The following is a 15,938-nucleotide window of genomic DNA, read 5'->3' as shown; positions in this document are numbered from 1 at the left end:
GTGGAAGCCTCCATGACCCTCTAACTCCAGTGTCCTACATTCCTGCAGAACCAGCACCATGTGGTTGACGCCAAGGTCTGCCACCATCTCAAGCTGTTGCCAAGCCTCCCAAGATCACAGCTACAGCAGCCTCTGAGGGCCTGGGAGGCTGAGATGGTGAAACCACTTCCTAGGCCACCCAGTGTGAGAAGAGTGCCCCGCTGGTCTCCTCTCAAGGGAATTTTTTCCTTTTACATCCTTGAGCCTGAGACGGGTGTGGGCCCGCCAGTTCCTGAGATGCCCTCAAGTCATCCTTCTTATGGTCGCTGGGCTCAGTCTGCAGCATTTCTTTAGAGGTGGCGATGTCTTTAACAGCTGCAACTTTCTTAGCCTCTGTTTTACTCCAGCCTTTCAAGTTCAGGTTTGTCAAATCTTTCTGCTCTGCTTTTTGCTCCTGAATATCACCATAAACTTGGCTAAAAGCCTCCAGTGCTGGTCACAGTGGTGCATGCCTGCAATCCCAGTGGCTTGGGAGGCTGAGGCAGGAGAATCATGAGTTCAAAGCCAGCCTCAGAAATTAAGTGAGGCCCTAAGCAAATAATTTGAGACCCTGTCTCAAAATAAAATACAAAAAAGGGCTGGGGCTGGGGCTCAGTGGTTAAGGGCCTCTGAGTTTGATCCCCAGTACCAAAAAAAAAAAAAAAGAATTTCAACAATACCCATGCCTGAATACTATGCTGTGGCGGGCGAGACCTGGGGCCCAGGGTTACACCACATGCATCCAAAGATGGCAACTGGCAGAGAGCCAAACGGTGTGCTGAATGCGCCTTGAGAAAAACAGGAAGTGTTTACCATTGGCTGTATGATAATTAGTTCAGCCGCCTAGCGCATGGACAGATATATCTTACATGTATGCTTGAGCTCGTGATCGCTTGACCTTTAATAGGATTGGATGGACATATCTGGTTACAATTGCATATGCATGAGACTGCTTATACATTGAGGGTGTTATCCGAATAAAGTGGAAGCTGCTTCATGAACTTCTGAAGAGTACGTGTCGTTTGTCCCGCTGGTCAGCGGCAAGCGGCGGCAAGCAGCGGCAAGCGGCGTTATGCCACTTAGAAGTTTCTTCCACCAGATTAAGAAGTTCATAACTTTTAAAATCAACCTCACCAAAAATCTCAGGACACGGGCAAAATGCAGACAACTTCTCAGCCAGAACATAACATGAATGGCCTCTAGTTCAGTTACCAATAGTGTAAAACCTCATGAGCCCAGTCTTTACTGTCCATAGTCCTATTGGCATTCTGGTCTTGTTAGCTTCCACCAGAAACACCCACTGAGGTCCACTTACAACAATCTAAGGCTTTTCTAGCTCACATCACTCAGCTTTCCAAAACTCCTCCCACAGATTCCAAAAAATGCCAAAAATTCTGAACCACACTGTCAGGTTAGTTACAGCAACAACCCCGCTCCTGGTACCAATATGTTTTAGTCAGCTTATTCGCTTCTTTGACTAAAAGACCTGACAAGAACAATTAGAGGAGGAAAAGTCTATTTAGGGGCTCATGGTTTCAGAGGTCTCAGTTCATAGACAGTCAGCTCCATTCCTCAGGGCTCAGAGGCAGAACAATCATGGTAGAAGAGGAAGAGTGTGGAGGGAAGCGGCTCAGGATGATAGTCACAAAGCAGAGAGAGAGAGAGAGAGAGAGAGCTTCTACTTTCCAGATACAAAGCCACACCCCCAATGCTCACCTCCTCCAGCCCACCCTACCTGCCTTCAGTTACCATCAGGGGATTAATTCACTGATTGGGTCAAGGTTCTCATAACCCAACCATTTCACCTCTGAACGTTCTCACATTTTCTCTCATATGAGCTTTGAGGGAACGCCTCATGTCCAAACCATAAACAAGGGAAGGAACTTAGCAAACTGAAGTGTGGTGCTCTCCCCTGCTTCCTCTCTGAGGACTGTAGGATATCTGCTGTCATTCTGGGCCACACAGAATCCATTTCCCTTCCTAGCAATACCACAGTTTTCTTGAGAAGCAACCCTTCCCCCTTTTGGCCTGATTTGGGTGAGATTAGTTCCACCCCTGCGTGCAGGTGGGCCCTGACTGGCACAAGCTGGAAGACACTTCTCCACCAGGATGGTGTGTCGCGAGAGTGTGAAGTGGTGGGGAAGGGCACTGTGAGGACCCAGATGAACAATGACTCAGAAGGCAGAATAGAGAGATGCCAAGTTTGTTTTTCATAATACTACTTGGGTTCCTGGATGCAGCCATGCCTGAAGCTCACCTCTGAACATCCTGGTTACAATTAATTCCCCTCACTGTTTGCCTTGGCTTTTCCATTACTAGGAACACAGTCTCTGAGCTCAGAACTCGGTTCAGCTAGATTTCTAAGCCCTTTATATCGTAAACCACCACACTAAGTCATTCATATTCAGTCAACTGTTTCTACCAAAGGAAAAATCTGGCAAACAAACTAAAGGTGAATTGAGAAGTTTCAGGTATGTGATAGAAGAGCCCAGCTCAATACAAGTAGTTTTCTACTTGGAATTTATAGAATTAAAGGAGAATCCTGGGTGAAATTTGCCATTATGAGACTCTGGGGTGGGATTTGCTCAGCGGCCCTGCTCTGTGCACAAGACTGTCCTTTCAGAAGGTCCTCATCAGTCTAGTCCAACAACTGTGACCAACAGCTCCCTGTGTCTCCCGCGTGCCTGGCCCATGCTGGGGGCTGCAGGTGCAGGCTCTGCCTTCTAGGCCTGTGTAGTGACATGGTCCTCATTCACATTTTTACTGAGTCTTACACAGCAGCTGCAGGAGGTCACCGTAGGGGGACACCACTGTATACACTTGCTTTCGAGGAAATGGAGCAGCAGGGAGTTAGGTGGCTTGCGGGCAGGGCCAGGCCAGGAGCCAGATCTGCTGGCTCTTCAGTTCTTCTTCTCCTAGCCACTTGGTGGCAGAAGTGGGACTAGACTGTCACCTTTTGACACAGTTTGTTCCACTGAGGAGCCCCAGGGGGGTGGCCCCCGAAGGTCAAGGAAGCGGGACAGCCGCTGGTCCAATCAGATGTCCCTTCCCATGACCAAAGGCCTGTCGAGAACTACGCAGAGGAGAGGTTCCCTTGGCCCGCGGTTTCCGGAGGCCTGAGTCCTGAGGCAGCAACTCCACTGCTCTGGGCCCGAGGCAGGACTCAGGGCGGAGCGTCTGGCAGAGGAGAGCAGCTCTGGGACTTGGCACCAGGAAGTGGAGAGTGGGCCGTGCTCCCCAGGGACAACACCTGGGCCCGGAAGGCAGGCCCCCGAGACCCACCTCCTGCAGCCACCTGCCCCCGGAACTACACAACTACACAGTAATCCTGGCCGGTGGATTAAGCCACTGATTGGCTTGAGGCTCTCAGACCCACTCACTGCACCTCTGAAAATACCTGCATCGTCACACATGCGCCCTCGAGGGACACCTCACATCTAACCAGAACAGCCATGTGGCGTGGGCTTCACGCAGGCCCCAGGGTCTCGCCCCCTTGCAGAACCCCAGCTCTGTCACTTCTGCTCTCCACAGGAGTGGCCGCAGAGGAAGCCCAGCACAGCCCGAGATCAGGGCCTAGTGCCCTCCTGGACAGCCTTTCTTACCAAGCAAGCCTCTGCCAGACCTCTCTGAGGTACAGCTGGCACTGAGTCAGCACCTGCTTTGCCCAGGGCCTTCCCTAGATGTTATCTGACCAACGGTCTTGGATTGCTGTTTATTGAGCAGCTACTGTATGCCAGGGGCTGTTCTAGGTGCTGAACAAAACAGCCCGAGTCCCAGCTGGCGGGGCGAACAAACAAGGAGATGAACCAGATCCAGTGGATGCCAGGCGTCGGCGGGTGCCATGGAGAGAGACGGAGAACAGAGGCATTTGCAGTTTTATCAAAGTCCGAGAAGGTCTCACCAAAACAATATCTCATTGTTGTCTTCGCAGTAAGTAATCCCAGGCAGCTGAGAACCAGATTCTAAACCCCAGAGAAGGAAACTGAGGTCGGGTTCACTCTCAAGTCCACGCGTGCTCACTGAGCCAGCTGGACACCTGGGATCCTCGGCCAGGGCTGCCTGCCTGCCACGTGCCCTCTCCCCTCTCTCCCAGGTGGGAGCACAGCCCCTTTGCAGATGAGGAAACCGAGGCTCTGAGAGGTGAAGCCCAGGCCCACACGTGGCAGGGGGCTGTACCCCCCAGCTGCCTGGTGGCCGGCCCACCCTCAAGACCCCAGGCTTAAGCCCTGGGCTTGGGGAGGCTCAGTTCTCTCTGCTGGCTGGTGTCCTCTGGTGTCCTCCTCCCTGTCCCCGAGCCCCTGTGCTCTCCATCCCAAGTCCCCTGAGCCCCAACTGCCCCTCCCACCCTTGTTCTGCCTCCTCTGTGTCCCTGCTGAAGCCACATTTGCACGTGGCCTACAAAGCCACCTTGCAGGAGGCCAGGTGGGCCAGCAGGGGATTCTCCCTGCGCTCTCCCATCTGCAGCCTCTGGGAGTCCCCACGCCCGGTCTAATCTCAAAACACTGCAGCCTGGTGGAAAGAGGAGGCTTGGAGGAGGGAACCTGGGTGACGTCCTGGTCCTGCAGTTTTAAAAGTGACTTTGTCCGGAGCTTCAGGTTCCTTATCTATGAAACAGAATGAGTCATTCCACCATGCAGATCAGATGCCAGCAGAGGATGGGGACGAGATACAATCGGACAGGGCACATCTAGAGGGCACTTAGCATCAAAGTTTCTCGGGCTACGCGACGCGCCCTGGCTGGCTGGGTAGTCCTGGCTACCCTCCTGCAGTACCCAACGGAGGCAAGAGAATTGCAAATTCAAGGTCAGCCTGGGCAATTTAGTGAGGACCTGACTCCAGATGAAAAATAAGGCCTAGCTCAGTGGTAGAGCAGCCCTGGTTCCATCCCTAGTGTCAAGGGAAAAAAAAGGAATTCATTGCACCGCGTTCTGCACCAGAGGAGCCCAGCAGCAGTCTCCACTTTAAGGTAGCTACTCTTAGTATCATCCTCATTTAGCAAAGAAGGAAAAAAGCACAGAGAGGTTAAGTAACTTATCTAAGGTCACACCGCAGGCATGCAGCAGAGCTGGGATCATGAATCCAAACTGTCCATGTTCATGTTCTTTTGAACCCAAGGGCGCTCTACCACTGAGCCGCATCCCCAGCCCTACTTTGAATTTTATTTCGAGACAGGGTCTCACTTAAGTTGTTTAGCGCCTCACGGTTGCTGAAGCTGGCTTGGAACTCGGTCGAGATCCTCCTGCCTCAGCCTCCCGAGCCGCTGGGATGACAGGTGTGCCCCACCACGTGCAGCTCAAGTCCTTAACCGCCCTGCTAGCGTATGTCGGTGGAAGCTGTGGACCGAAATGACTCTCAGTGACCTGTGGCAGTGGGAGCTGACCCAGGTGGGATGCAGGGCAGCCCCATGCCGGAGCCTGTGCTCATGACCATGGTACCAACTCATCAAGGGGAAGGAAACCCGGGAATAATCTAGCCCAATATTCTCATTGGCCCCCTGGCCCTGGGAGGAACCTGAGGACCAGAGAGGTCACATGACCTGGCCCCAGTCACACAGGACGTTAGCGTCTGGATTTTCTGACTCCAGAGCCCTACACCACCACCGAGTGTCACGTTGGCCTCCGGGTACCATCAGAGAAGGAGACTTCCGGAAGTGCTGGAAGTTTCTCAACAGAAGTGGAGGGGCAACAGTGAGACCAGTCATGCGAAGACCCAGAAAGTTCTTTTTGGAGAACCCTGAGCTATTTGGAACATGCCGGGGCTGGGGCAGGAGGCTGGCTCTCATACTGCACAGTTCCACAGGCCTCTTTTCTTAAACACCTTCTCACTCTGCTCTCTGATATGCGAGTCTTTCCTTATTTCTTTAGCATGCTCCTAATGTTTACTTCACCTTCTAGGTTTGGCCAGAGGTATCGCGGAGTGGTGGGGCTCTTGCCCACCGTGTGCAAGGCCCTGAGTTCAATTCCCAACGTCACAAAATAACCAATCAATCAGTTATAATACAGGTCCAGGTCCGCCTGCTCTGGGACTATTGGCTGCCGGGTGCGCCTGATCCAGCTGTGGCTTGTATTCAGAAGTCACTGTGTTCTGGCAGACGGTGCGGCGGGGTGGGCACACCTTGCTCTTAAACCAGTGAGGGAGACTGTGGCTTCCCCACCCTCCCTCCCAAGTCAACGGAGCAACCCTCCAGCAAAATGTCAGGAAACCCAGGCACTGATGAGGACGCAGCCTCCCTGGGAGAGGCAGGGGCTTTCGGACGGTGTGTGGAGGGAGGGAGAAAAGGCAGGGTGTGCTCTTAGGGTGCTGGAGAACATTCCAGAAAGGAAAACAGGTTTTGAGTTTTCCTCTCATCTCATTTGCCCTCTCCAGGGCCCTGCCACCTTCAGTGTCCCAGGAATCCAAGATCAGGGCCCCTCACTTGGAAATCAACAGCCCAGGCAGATGGACAAGGGTCTGCTGGGATAAAATCAGCAAGGCAGAGCAGGTGACATGGGACACAGGAATCAAGAGGGACCGAGAGGCCTCCACAGTCACCGTTCCCTGCCTGAGGCTGGACCTGAGTGGACAGCTCCCTCTCCTCGCTACTGCTCCCTGGGTGATGAAGGGAGGCCCAGTCCTATGGCGTTAGCCACCTGGCGTGGGGACAGTGAGGCCGACCCCATGAGGAGCCCGCGTTCCTGAGGCCGGGGTCACTGGCCTGGCCCTGTCCTCTCCTTAGGCTTGCTGGGCTGGGAGAGAGGGTCAGGCTGGTCCACCGCAAGGCAACACACCAGACAACTGGACCCTGAGGAGCGAGCTCCCAGGTTAAGGAGCAGGACCCCAAGGACACAGGAGAAGCCTCTGGAATCAGGCTCCTGAGAACAGACGGACTGAGAATTCTAAATAAGCCTTGGGACCCACGAGAGGAAGAAGAAAGGTATGAGCAACAAGAACTGACCACAAGAACCTAAAACAGAGGAATGTTTATATGAACAAGCGATTGAAATAGCCTACACAGCGGGTAGAATAAGTTACAGAGCGGATCCAGGTGCTGCCCAAGGACACAAGCAACCTCAACAAGGAAAGTCGGGGCGACTCTTCCCGGAGAGAAGCAAAGAGCCGAGAAGGCTTCAGAGACAGAAGAAGAAGGAAGAGCTTAAAAAGCATCAGTTCAAACGCCTGTATTAATATGATGTGGATCATCAACCTAATTAAAAGCTTCTAGAAGCCAGGTGCAGGGGCACACGCCTATAATCCCAGCGACTCAGGAGGCTGAAGCAGGAGAATCACAAGTTCAAGGTCAGACTCAGCAACTCAGGGAGACCCTGTCTGAAAATAAATTAAAAAGGGCTGAGGATGCTGGGGACGTGGCTCAGTGGTAAAGCCCCAACTGGGTTCAATCCCAGTGTTGGGGGGAAAACAACCTTTCATGGAAAGATATCACTAAGAAACTGAACAGAGCCACATGCGGTGCCACGGGCCTGAAATCCCAGCTTCCTGGGAGGCTGAGGCAGGAGGATCTCAGGTTCAAAGCCGGCCTCAGCAATAGCCAGGTTCTAAGGAACTCAGTGAGACCCTGTCTTTAAACAAAAAAATACAAAATAGGACTGGGGATGTGGTTCAGTGGTTGAGTGTCCCTGCGTCCTATCTCCAGTACAAAAATAAAGAAAGAAAGAAAGAAAGAAAGAAAGAAAGAAAGAAAGAAAGAAAGAAAGGAAGAAGGACATTGAATAGAAAAGAAATATAATGGTATAAAAATAGTGCCAGTATAGTGCCAGTTCATACGGCTGACAAAGACAGAGAACTTGTATCCAGTAAATAAACAACTCCCTAAAGTTGGCAATGAAATGATTAACAATTCTCTTCCTCAGTGAGCAGACTGAACGCCAAAAAGAAAATATGCAAATGACCAATAAGCTCATGGAAAGGTGCTCACCATCATTACTCATGTGGTAAATGGCAACTGAACCCATTTTTTCTATTTTTTTTTTACTTTTTGTTGTAGATGGACAATACCTTTATTTAATTTATTTATTTTTGTGTGGCGCTCAGGATCAAATCCAGTGCCTCACATGGACTAGGCAAGCGCTCTGCCACCGAGCCACAACCCCAGCCCCAAATGAACCCATTTCACACCCACAGGAATGACGAAAACCAGGTCCGAATGACAGACAAAACCAGACATTTATGAGAATGTAGAAAATTTCAGAAGTACCACGTAGATTGGTCCTGGGAGTGGACAAGAGTATCAACGCTTCGGAAGAGAGTCTGGTAGGTTCTCAGGAAGTGGACTCTTAAACACACATCACAATCCACCCAGCAATTCCACTCTTAAGTATTTGCTCAAAAAAATGTGTGTGTGTGTGTGTGCGCACGCGTGTGTGTGCGCACATGCACACAAAAAGATTTATACATAAGTGTTCAAGGGTGTTTTATTTGTAATACTCCAAACTGGAAAGTTTAAGTGTCCACGACAGATGAATGGTACCCTGAGATATGAAGTAGGACTTGGCACTGAGGAGGGCTGGGCTATGGATGCCACCATAGAGACAGAGCTCAGAACATGAGGAGCTGGGCAGAGGGCAAAGTTCAGTGGTAGAGCGTGTGCTAAGTATGTGTAAGCTGGGCTTGCTCCCCGGTTTAGATTTTTAAAAAGAGACAGGATAAATGAAAGAATCTGGGCATGAGATGTATGCCACGTGATTTCGTTCACATGAAACTCTAGAAAAGATGGGTCTAACCTATGGCGAAAGGAGTCAGCGTGATGTGCCTTCAGGAGGCAGGAAAGAGGTGGGAGGCAGCTTGCTGGGTGGTGGAAATGATTTTTTAAAATCTTGTTTGGGAATCGGAGTTATGAGATTATGAACTTTTGTCAAAATGCATTCAATTGAACATGTCAGATCTGTGGATTTTCCTGTGTGGAATCACATCTCCACCAAAACCAGAAAGAGAGGCAAGTGTAAGTGCCAACGCTGAGAAAATAGGAGGTCCCGGAAAAGACCAGAAATCAAGAGGGGAGCTATTTGAAGACACAGTGAAGGTGACCTTAGAACTACAGAAAGAAGAGACAACAAAATACACCAGGCAGGACAAATAAGGAAAACCCCCACTCAGACATATCCCAGTGACCACCAAAAGATAACCAGACCATTCTGACAGTCTGGACAAAACAGATCACTTACAAAAGGAATGCACATCAAACTGAATTGACCCCGGTACCAGAGGGGAAAGAAAGGTTGAACTGCGAATTTTATAGCCAGCTAAACTGTCATCCAAACTGTAAAGGACAGTAAAAGTCACACCATTCAAGGGCTCAGGTATGCACAGAATAACAACTGTGCCCACAAACACACCATTTTTTTTTTTTTTGTAGGAAATATTTAAGTAATAGCAACAAAATTCACAGCTGGTACTGAGTAAAGTTTAATTTTTTGTTTTTAAAACAAGCTTTGGGCCTAACTATAAACATGAGTATGCATTTGTCTAACCCTGTTTCCTGTGCTTCTCCCTAGTCATGGAGATCTACTCACAGAAAAGAGCAAAAAGTGATGCTGCACCTTCCTTTAACACGTCAGGACCAAACATCTGGGCAAATGTGCTGTGATATCACGGGGGCTGCAGGGCATGCTGGTGAAGAGCTGGGGGCTAGAGGAGGAGGAAATATGAGGGTAGAGGAAATATATTTTGACCTTGCAGGAAAAAATCACAGGGGCTGGGGATATAGCTCAATTGCCAGAGTGCTTGCCTTGCAAGCACAAGGCCCTGGGTTCAATCCCCAGCACCACAAAAAAAAAAAAAAAAAAAAAAGTCACAGATAATTTTCTGAAAGTAATAAAACTTCAGAGTGAAACAGAAAAATTGAAATAAAAGCATACACAAACACACCTTCTTTGCAGGAATATTCAAAACATTTTAAAAATTGATCACATACCAGGCCATAAAGCAAGCCTCAGATTTCAAATAACAGGTTTGCATAGAGTCCACATTCTGAGACCAGATTGTTAGAAGTTAGAAGTTAAGTTTTGCAAAGGGCAAGTAATTACTCATATCCTTAGAAATGACAAACATCCTAAGTAATTCATGGATCAAAGCAAAGTCATAGTAGAAATTTTAAATTACTTAGAACTGAATGATAATAAAAACACTACATATCAAATATTGTGTAATACCGCAAAGAAAGGCTCAAGGTTAATGAGGTAAGTGTCAGGCTTAGGAAGTTAGGCGGGGTGGGGTGGGGACCAAAGAAAATAGATTATAAAGAGCAGAAATCAAAAAGCAGAATGAAAAACGACTCAGTTGAGAAGATCAAAGTCACAAGTTGGTATCTTTAAAAGGTCAATAAACCTGTGGCAAGATTAAAAGAGAGAGAGGAGACACTTTATTGTGGAAAAGAGGAACACAGCGAAAAAATGCTATAAACAACCTTATGCTAATAAATTATAAAGATTAAATGAATATATGCCTAAAAACATAACTTACCAAAACTGACTCAAGAAGACATAAAGAACCTGAATAAAGAAATTGAAACAGTAGTTAAAAATCTTTCCACAAAGAAAACAGGCTAAAGTGATTTTACAAGTAAATTCTATCAGACTTCAAGAAACACACTATCTCAGTTTTACCCAAACATTTTCAAAGGACAGTAAACAAAAAATCACCATCTAATTCTAAGAGGCCGTTATAAATGCAATACGAAAGCCAGAAGATTATAAATTGATGTAACCATTCTAGATAAGATATTATGAGAACATACCAAATATGTGCATAATTGCAGTTTAGGTTTATCCCAGGAATGCAGAGTGCAAGGTTTAATATTAGAAAATCTATTATGTAATTAGCCACATTAACAGATTAAAAGAGAAAAACTAAACACCTCAAGATGCTTTTTAAAAGCATTTTTAAAAGCATTTAATATATTTACACACAAATTTTTTTAGAAAGCTCTCATTACGAATAAAAGAGAGCTTCCAGTCTCCCACATCCAAAAGGGGAACAGTAGGACATTCTCTCCAAAACAAAATAAGGCAAAAATATTTAGTCCCGGCTGGGCGCAGTGATGCACGCCTGGGATCCCAATGGCTCGGGAGGCTGAGGCAGGAGGATTCTGAGTTCAAAGTCAGCCTCAGCAATTTAGCAAGGCCCTAAACAACTCAGTGAGACCCTGTCTCTAAATAAAATACAAAATAGGGTTAGGGATGTGGCTCAGTGGTCAAGCGCCCCTGAGTTCAATCCCGGTACCAAAAACCAAACCAAAACAAAACAAAAAAACCTTAGTCCCACCGTTTCATTTAACATTGCACACATGTGAAAAGGTAAAGGTTAAAAGAATAAAGATTTTTTAAAAATGAAAACTCATATTAATTGCAACTGATCACCTAGAGTCTACAAAGAATTGGAACTAGTTTAGAAAATTAGCTTGATAAGCTCAAAATTAAGAAGTCAATTTTTATATATTTATAAAAAAAATGGAAAACAAAAAAAATGGATGTATAGATGGAAAATATCAAATTGGATCCCTACCTTATACCATACACAAAATCAACAAGGCATGGCTCAAGGTCTACATGTGAAAAACAAAACATTACAACATTTATTGGGGGGTCGGTGCGAATAAAACTAAGCATACAAAATAAAGTCGTGCTGTCCATCTACAACCACAAAAAAAAATTTTTTTTTTTTTTTTTTGGGTGCTGGGGATCGAACCCAGGGCTTTCAAGGCAAGCACTCTACCGACTGAGCTATCTCCCCAGCCCCCAAAAGAATTTTTTAAAAGAACATTTATTGGAAACTACGGGTAAACAGCTCCCTGACCTTGAAGTAAGGAAGGCAAACTTCCTTAAAGAAGACTTCGAAAGCACTGATTATTAAACAAAAATGTGCTAAATGAGACTACATTAGATTTTAGACTTTTAGCTTACCCGAAACATAATGACTCAGAACTATAAAGAACTCTTACAAAGCAATAAGCAACAGATTTGGGAAAAGAAAATAAAAGGACAAACAGAAAAATGGGCCAAAATGCATTTTAAAAGAGGGCTCGCACACACTCATCCACACTTGTTCACCCTCAGAGGTGACCAGGAGCCACACCTCCTGTCTACAGTGAGAAAGCACTACACTCATTTGACTGGGAAAATGTAAGCAGTCTGACAACGTGTGCTGCAGAAGACACAGAAACAGGATGTGCATTCCTGGTAGGAGTGTTCACTGGCAAGATTGTTCTGGAAAATGATTTGGTCTTATCTTGGAACACTGAACAAACTTTCACATATCCTATGACCCAACAGTTCCACTCTTAGGTACATATTACGAGAAAATTCCTGTGGTCAAGTATGAGGAAGTATGTGCATGGATGTTTATAAGCACCTTTTTCACACTACCAAAAAATCTGAAAGCCAATGCCACCAAGAAGATAATAAATAAATGGAGGTAGAATTCAGTGGTAGAGCACTTGCCTAAGATGCACAAAGCACTGGGTTCTATCCCCAGCACTGGAAAAAACAAAAAGGAAGTATAGAATAGTATCCAGTAGAATATTATACAGTGATAAAGAAATGAATTACATAAACCTAACTAAAGAGGCGAAAGGCCTCTACAATGAAAACTGTAAAAGAAAGAAATTGAAGAAGACACTAGAAGATGGAAAGACCTCCCATGTTCATGGATAAGTAGAACTAATAGTTAAAATAGTCATATTACCAAAAGCAATGTACAGATTCAATGCAATCCCCACTACAATACCAATGACATTCATCACAGAACTGAAAATAAAAATCTTAAATTTTATGTGGAGAAACAAAAGACCCAGAATAGTCAAATCAATTCAGAGCAGAGAGCAATGCTGGAGCATCATCAATTTCAAATTATACTACAGAGCTATAGTCACTAAACCTGCATGGCACTGGCATAAAAACAGACACATAAACCAATGGAACAGAACAGAAGACACAGACAACCTGCACAGCTATAGTCATCTGATTCTTGCTTGATGAGGGTGTCAAAAAACAATATACATCAGAGAAAAGACAGCCTGTTCAACAAGTGGAAATTCAACATTACAAAACAAATAACCCCAATTAGCAAGGGAACTGAATGGACACTTCTCAAAAGAAGTACAAATGGCCAAAAATTATGGGAAAAATCTCAAGGTCTTGAGCCACTGGGGGATGCAAATCAAAGCTACGCCAAGATCCCATTGCATTTCAGTTAGAATGGCAAGCATCAAGAATCCAAATAGCAGTAAGTGCTGGCGAAGACTCGGGAAAAGGGCACTCCTGGATACGCGGGTTGGAATGTAAATTAGCGTCACCCCTGTGGAAATCAGCATGGAGGTTCCTCAAAAAGCTAAAAATGGATCTCCCCTCTGCTGCAGCTAGACCTCTCTTGCCAAAGAATCGGCCTGTTTTAGAGAGACGCACTCCCAGATTTGTTGCAGCACAATTCACGATAGCCAAGCTACGGAATCAGCCGAGGAGTCTGTCTACAGACGAAGGCATGAGGAAAATGAGGTGCAGGGACACAGGGGCCCTTCGCTCAGCCATAGAGAGTGAAATTGTCACTTGCCGAGAAATGGATGGAACCGAAGACTGTAATTTTGAGCAAAATAAATCAGACTCAGAAAAAAGTAGTGTATATTTCCTCTCATGTGTGGAAGCAAGAAGAAGTAGGTCATTTACAGAAGGGACTCCGTGGCATTAGAAGGGAGACTAGCAGGGTAGAGGAAGTGGGTTGGGGACAGAAGGGGGTGGGCAGGGGAAGTACTGGGGAGTAAAATTGAACAAACTAGGTTGTGGGATTTGAAGTTTTGCTTTTTGAGTGCCAGGAGTTGAACCCAGGGGAGCTCCACCACTGAGCTATATCCACAGCCCCTTTTTATTATTTTTTTTTATTTTTTGGCAGAGCCTCACTAAGTTGCTGTGGCTGGCCTTGAACTAATCCCTGCCTCAGCCTCCAGAGGTGCTGGTATTACAGGCATGTGTCACCATGCCTGGACAAATTATCTTTACATGTATGCACGAACATGCCACAAAGAAACTTCTGCATAACTGCTGTGCACCGATAAAAAAAGAAATTTAAAAATTTAAATATGAATGACAGATCCATGAAATAATATGGATAAATCTCAGAAACAGGAGACTGAGTGAAATTTAAAAAAGCAAGTTCCAGGAGCTTATGTGGGTCATGATGCCCTTTTATAACACTGGTATATACTTTAAATATATAAAATACAAGTACCTATGATCTTAAATACTAATCAAAAAAAGGCAAAGGGAGTGAGAAGCCCCTTATATACAATATCTTTCTATATATTGTATTAATACAAGTAAGGGGCAAAAATTTAAAAGACACTAATCAAAAAAGGCAAGAGAATGAGAAACCCCAAATATATACATACATCGCTCTATATATGACACTAACGCTAATCAGAAATATGAATCAAAATGAGAAGCATACTAAGCCAACAGCCCCTCTCTACCTGGAGTGGGTGGGAGCGGCAGACCCCGCGGCCCTTCCCGCACAAACTGCTCTTAAGGGGGCAGAGGGGAGGTGCCACCTGCACGGGCAGGTCCTACCCACCTTTCTGACATCACCTGGCCCCGCCCTGCCCTGTGCCTCCTCCTCTGCCCCGGGTTTTGTGCTGGCTGTTCCCCTGCCTGGAACACTCTTCCTGGGACCATTGCTTGACTTCCTCCTTCTCTATCTCTGGCTCCAAGGCCACCTCCTCAGAGTCCCTACCCATGCCAGGAGAAGGAGCCCCACCGTGCCAGGCCACTGCTGTTCCACAGCCTCTGTCTCCTTCCAGCTTCCGTCACGGCCTGAAACAAACCCTCCACCTGTCTTGGTCTTTCCCAGGACAAGAGGCGCCAGGCATCCAGGACCTCGGGTGCTCACGGCTGCCTCCCTGGCACCTACACCACACCTGCCTCCCTGTGAGGCTCAAGAAGGATGTGTTGAGGGGAAACGAGGGAACGTCGCTCCAGGGGACAGCCTTTGGGACCACCGTGCCCAGGGCTGAGGTCAATGACCTTCACGCTTTCCTTCTTGCTGTGGGTTCGGGTGGGTCTGTGGGCTGGGCACCCCCTGCCCCGTACCAAAAGCCCTTGAGGACAAGAACTGGGCCTGCTGACGTGTGAGCTCAGCACCTGACCAGAGATGTGTCGAGGGATGAACCAAGGTCCTCCCGTCTCCCTCCTTCCTTCCCTCTCCTGACTGTCCCCCATTGCTCGCCACCCTCATAGGTACCAAGATGCGGGCACCCAGGCAAGCTGCCAAGAGAGGCCACCAGCAGGGATCTCCTGGGACAGGGGTGCCTCCTTCTCCCCCGTCCCTGGGGAGCCACTCCAGGCAGTGATGGGACAAAGCCCAAGGCAAACCTCTGTCATAAGAGTCATCTGGGGCCGGGTCCCACAAAGCCAAGGAGCCAGGCCTGTTCCCCACAGCCTGCCCTTGGCGGTTGGAGTGTGTCACAGGACCAGGAGGTTGGCAGGCCTCCTCCGAGTCAGAGGCCGCGCACAGCAGAGCTCTGCTTGGCCAGGGGCCACCGGGAAACACTTGATTATTCAAATCATGCAGCTACTAGAGGAAAGGATGCTTCCTCCAAGACGGGAAGTGGGGCCGGCGGGCCAGCCGGGAGCTGGTAATGAAGGAGGAAATTTCAGAGCCAAGTTCTCGCTTCAGCCATCACCCGGAGACTCCCCACCCCAGGAAGACTCTGGAAGCCTGTGATAGACACACAGGAGGGTCAGGCATGAGGCCAGAGCCCTGGACGGAGGCTGGGCCTGATCCCCAGCTGAGGCTTCTGAGTGAGCTGTAGTCTCGGCCAGGCTAATTGCTCTGGCCTCCCCCTGACCCTGGTCCTGGAGACACCAGGACTGCCCCGCTGTGCCCCCACCTCGCTCCCCACCCCACCCTTCCCCTGAATCACACGGGGCCAGATAAACTCC

General features: G+C 47.7%; 1 protein-coding gene across 3 annotated transcripts in view; it reads right to left on the bottom strand.

The window, feature by feature from the left end:
* Nucleotides 1-15,938, bottom strand: part of ALPL (alkaline phosphatase, biomineralization associated) — a 55,787-nt gene that overhangs the window by 29,040 nt on the left and 10,809 nt on the right. Inside the window, exons 2-3 of one of the 3 annotated variants that reach the window (XM_079122469.1) lie at nt 10,474-10,502; nt 9,525-9,639 (exon numbers count right to left, since the gene is read on the bottom strand). The exons of the other annotated variants lie outside the window; for them this stretch is intronic. The gene's annotated coding sequence lies outside the window, so the exon portion shown is untranslated. The remainder of the gene's footprint in view (nt 1-9,524; nt 9,640-10,473; nt 10,503-15,938) is intronic. 3 annotated transcript variants of the gene reach the window in all.

The sequence above is a fragment of the Sciurus vulgaris genome, assembly GCF_902686455.1.
Source record: "Sciurus vulgaris genome assembly, chromosome: 1".
NCBI classification, from domain to species: domain Eukaryota; kingdom Metazoa; phylum Chordata; class Mammalia; order Rodentia; family Sciuridae; genus Sciurus; species Sciurus vulgaris.
Note: the sequence above shows the minus strand (reverse complement) of the source record. Positions and strands in the feature narration are given on the sequence as shown.